Below are 5885 nucleotides of genomic sequence, written 5' to 3'. Positions count from 1 at the left end.
AAAAAGTAAAGAAGAGATAATAAAATAATAATAAAATAAAATAAAAATAAAAACAAAAAAAGTGAAGTGTCGTTCCTTTTCACAGTGTTTTAATTCTCCATGAGGGCTGGTTGAAGATCCCACTCTTCTGTACTGTCTGCCACTTCTCAGTTTCCTTTTGCTGGGACTGAATGGTCTCTCTTTAGGCCAGTCCCTGAGGACTCTCAGTGAGTATTCAGCTTTTTTTTTTGTATCCTTTGTACCACTCAGGGTGTAGTCTGGGTGTGGCTGGATTGGTTGCCTGGAGACTGCAGGGAGGGGCTATCTCTTCAGGATAAAATGGCTATCTAGGTCTGTCATGTCAGGTATGACTCAACACCAGACTTGCAACCACCTCTCCCCGACCTTCTCCTCTCCCCAGCCTGTCCCCAGACTCCACAGGTCTGCACCTCCACCTGAAACTTAGCCATGGGTGGGTGTTTGTATTTGAAAGGTCCTATGAACTAGGTTTAGCAAATAAAAGCAAAGACCAAAAAGAGGGGAAAAAGCTGCACCACTGCAAGCCCCTCTCCCTTCAGCATGGTGTGGCTTGGGCATCCATTCATGCTGCTCCTTAGCTCAGTCTCTCGTGGCTATTGACTTAGATCTAGAATCCCCTGCTGCCAGTAGTCCAGTGGACCTCATTTCCACAATCAGATGCAACGTCTGTCCCCAGGGTGCGGCTTCCTTCTGACCCCATACAGATTGGAAGTGAAGGGATGGAAAAATATTTTTTAGGCAAGTAGAAATGAAAAACAAGCTGGAGTAGCAATATTTATTTCTAACAAAATAGACCTCAAAGTGAAGGCCATAACAAGAGATAATGAAGGCCACATTGGAATACTAAAGGGATTGATAAAATAAGAAGATATAACTCAGACAAACATATTCACCCAATAGAGGAGCATTCAAATACATAAAAATCTTCTGGGAGATATCAAAGGAGGGATTGAAAGCAATACAATCATAGTAGGGGTCTTAAATATCCTATTGACATCATTAGTTAAATCTTCTAGACAAAAAATAAACAAAGAAACAGCAATTCTAAATGACTTAGATTAGAATGGAACTCATTAATATCTTCAGATCATTTCACCACAAAGCTATGGAATATAAATTCTTCTAATGTGCTCTTGGGACATTTCCAAAAATAGACCACATGTTAGGAAATAGGCTATGTCTTTACAAATTCAAGCATCTTCTCAAATCACAGTGTCATAAAATTAGAAATAAGCTACAATAAAAACACCCCAAAATAATCAAACACATGGACACTAAAAAACATGCTATTAAACAATGAATGGGCTACCAAAGAGATAAAAAAAAGCAATAAAAAGCATCCTGGAAACAAATTACAATTAAAACACAACAATCAAAAATCTATGGAACACAGTGAAAGCAATCCTAAGAGAGAAGTCCATAGCACTACAGGCCTACCTCAAAAAATAAGAAAAACTGGTAATAAGCCAACTAACTCTTCAACTTAAAGAATTATAAAGAGAGCAACAAGAAAACCCCAGAATAAGTAGATGGAAGGAAATAATAAAGATCAGAGTAGAAATAAATGACATAGAAACACACAAATAAACAAACAAAAAATAATACAAAAGATCAATAAAACCAAGATCTGGTCCATTAAATGAATACACAAGATTGATGAACCTCTAGCCAGGCTCACCAAGAAACAGAGAGAAACAGAAAAGGTGACATAACAACAAACTCCACAGATATGTAAAGGATTTTTAAAAATAATATAAACAACTCTATTCCAGCAAACTGGACAACCTAGATGAAATGGACATATTCCTAGAAAAATACAATCTACCAAAACTCAACCAGATAGAATCAGAAAACCTAATAGACCAATATCTACTGATGAAATTGAAACAGTAATAACAAAACTTCCATCCAACAAGCCCTGGACCAGATGGCTTCACAGGGGAGTTTTACCAAACATTCATAGAACTAACACCTATCCTCCTCAAACAATTCCAAAAAAATTCAAGAGGAAGGAACACTGCCAAGCTCTTTCTATAAGGCCAGTATTACTCTAATCCCCAAAGCAAATAAACACACTACAAAGAAAGAGAATTGCAGGCCAATATCACCGATGAACATAGATGCTAACATCCTCAACAAGTATTAGCAAATTGGATCCAGCAATACATTAGAAAGATCATACACCATGACCAAGTGGAATGCAAGGCTTGTACAATATCTGCAAATCAATAAAAACTATCCTACTGTAACAACAACAACAAAAATATTCTTAGGATTAAAATTAACCAGAGTTAAAATAACTGTACTCAAAAAACTACAGGACATTGAAAAAAGAGAGAGGAAGATATAAAAAAGTGGAAGAATATACCATGTACATGGATTGTATAATTAACATCATTAAAATGTCTATACTACCCAAAGTAATCTACAGACTCAATGTAATCCCTATTAAAATAGCAACAGCATATTTCCCGGACCTAGAACAAACTCTCCAAAACTTTATATGGAATACAAAAAGACATGGAATAGCTATAGCAATCTTGAGAAAGAAGAACAAAGTTTTAGGAATCACAATACCAGATATCAAGTTATACTACAAAGCCACTGTTCTCATGGTAGTAGCACAAGAACAGACATATAGACCAATGGAACAGAACAGAGAACCCAGAAATTGACCCACGCCATAATGCTTGACAAAGGAGGCAAGAACATATAATGTAAACAAGACAGTCTCTTCAACAAATGGTGTTGGGAAAATTGGACAGATACATGCAAAAGAAATACAACATATACAAGAGTAAACTCAAAATGGATAAAAGACTTAAATGTAATAAATGAAACTATAAAAATCTTAGTAGAATGCATAGGCAGCAAAATACTAGACATCCCTCTTAGTATGTTTACCAATACATCTCCTAGGACAATGGAAACTAATTAGAAACTAAACAAATGAGGCTATATCAAAATATAAAGCTTCTGCATAGCAAAAGAAGCCATCAACAAAACAACAAGACGCCCACTGCATGGGAGAACATATTTGTCAATGGTACATCCAACAACGAGTTCCAAAATTTATAGGGAACTCATAAAACTTAAAAGGAAGATAAACAATCTAATTTTAAAATGGACAAAGAATCTAAATAGACACTTCTCCAAAGTGGATATACAGAAGGCTAAGCAGCATATGACAAAATGCTCAAAGTCACTAATAATCAGAGAGATGCAAATCAAAATGACAATGTGGTACCATCTCACACTTGTCAAAATGTCTATCATCAACAAATCAGCAAATGACAAGTGCTGGTGAGCCTTTGGTAAAATGGAACCCTCATACACTACTGGTGGGAATGCAGACTGGTGTAGCCTCTGTGGAAAACAGTATGGAGTTTCCTCAAAAAATTAAAAATGTGGAGAAACCAAGATGGCGGCATAGATAAACACCTGAACCTGCTGCCTGTACAACCACTTCAAAACTACAACTAAAAGACAAAACGGACATCATCCAGAACAACAGGAAGGCTGGCTAAGTGAAAATTCTACAACTAGAAGGAAAGAGAAAAGCACAATGAGACTCAGAGGAGCTGAGGAAGTAAAGTGCAGAGGTACAGAGGCGCGCGCATGGAGGGCTGACAACTGAGTACTCGGCTGGCTTTTTCAATCTGGAGGGAGAAACAAGCTCCTGACTGCTCTGAACTCCAGTTCCAGGCGAGACTCTGGGGACCCAGACTCATATGGGGAGAAACTGGACTGTCTGGCAGCAGGCAGAACTCGAGGGCGGCTTTCTCTCAGAGATGCTTGCAGTGACTACCAAGGGACACTGTGACCCGGGGCCTCTTAGGGTAGGGCTGACAGGAAGCCATTGATGTTTGCTCTGCCCTTAGACTCTGCCCTATCCAAGCTGTGTGCAGAGGCTTTTGCATATGAATGGCCTGGTCCTTTGAAATCTAAACTTACCTAACAAACTGCAGCTGAGTCAGAAAGACCCAGAACATCCAAAAGAAGGCCCAAGGTTCACAGCAGCTTTCATTGCTTCACAGCTGGGCCTCATCTGGGCACCTCCAAAACACCAGCAAAGAAGAAGAATCTCCATATCTCTCCGTAGCTCCTGCTGGGTGGCCTCAGGCAGAGGCTAAATTAGCAACTCCTTGGAGATCCAAGAGCCAGTGCACCAAGGGGTCAGAGTAGGACCATCCGGATTACATCTCCTCAGATCCATAAGGGACACACTCAAGGGGCAGACTCAGTGAGAACCAAAGCCCCTCTGAAGCAAGTCTTGCCCCATAAGGGTGTCTCCAGCACAGAAGTTTTCCCATTGTAGACACAGCTGATCCACACAACCAATTGTCCTGGAGGTCAATTTCTCCCACTGATACCAACAACAATCAAGGCTTAAATACAACAAGACTGTGCACACAGCCCACAAAGGGGTGCACCAAGAGTGTCCACCTCAGGTAACTGGGGAAGCTGAGCCACTGATCCCTATAGGACACCTAGCACACAAAGCCACTCTATCAACTTAGGGAAGCAGCCAAAATTCAGAGACAAAGAAACAGGTCACAAATGACAGAAATGGAGGAAAGCAAATGACTGGATATAGAGTTCAAAACCATGGTTATAAGGTTTTTCAAGAATTTTCTAGAAAAAGACAATAAATTTAGTGAGACCCTTGAGGATCTGAAAAAGGACCAACTAGAAATTAAGCATACACTGACTGAAATTAAAAAATAATATACAGAGATCCAACATCACACTAGAGGATCACAAGAATCAAGTCAAAGATTTGAAATACAAAGAAGCAAAAAACACCCAACCGGAAAAGCAAAAAGAAAAATGAATCTAAAAATATGAAGATAGTTTAAGGAGCCTCTGGGACAACTTCAAGCATACCAACATCTGAATTATGGGGGTGCCAGAAGAAGAGAGAGAGCAAGATACTGAAAACCTATTTGAAGAATAATGACAGAAAACTTCCCCCACCTGGTGAAAGAAATAGATTTACAAATCAAGGAAGTGCAGAGAACCCTGGACAAAAGGAATTCATAGAGGACTACACCAAGACACATCATAATTAAAATGCCAAGAACAAAAGACAAAGAGAGAATATTAAAAGCAGCAAGAGAAAAATAGTTACCTACAAGGGAGCACCCATACGACTGTCAGCTGATTTCTCAACAGAAACTATGCAGGCCAGATGGGAGTGGCAAGAAATATTCAAAGTGATGAATGGCAAGAACCTACAATCAAGATTACTCTACCCAGCAAAGCTATCATTCAGAATTGAAGGTGAGATTAAGAGCTTCACAGATAAGAAAAAGCTAAAGGAGTTCATCACCACCAAACCAGTATTATATGAAATGCTGAAAGGTATTCTTTAAGAAGAGGAAGAAGAAGAAAAAGGTAAAGATAAAAATTATGAACAACAAATATGTATCTATCAAGTGAATCTAAAAATCAAGTGAATACAAAATCTGATGAACAGAATAATCTGGTGAATATAATAGAATCAGGGGTATAGAAAGGGAGTGGACTGAATCTTTGAGGGGAAAGGGATATGGACGGTGTGGGAATAGACTGGACAAAAATCATACACCTATGGATGAGGACAGTGGGGTGGGGGTAAGGGCATGGGGTGGTGTGAGAACCGGGTGGAGGGGAGCTATGGGGGAAAAAAAAGAGGAACAACTGTAATAATCTGAACAATAAAGATTTTTAAAAAATAATGTAATTCCCTTTTGACTCAGTAATCCCATTTCTATAAATATATCCCAAGAAATCAGAAACACTAATCATAAATAATATATGCATCCCTATGTTCATAGTAGGAAAATTTACAATAGCTAATATTTGGAAACCTCCTAAGTGCCCAT

This window comes from Cnephaeus nilssonii, assembly GCF_951640355.1.
Source record: "Cnephaeus nilssonii genome assembly, chromosome: 8".
Taxonomy (NCBI): Eukaryota; Metazoa; Chordata; class Mammalia; order Chiroptera; family Vespertilionidae; genus Cnephaeus; species Cnephaeus nilssonii.
This window is presented reverse-complemented; position numbering follows the sequence as displayed.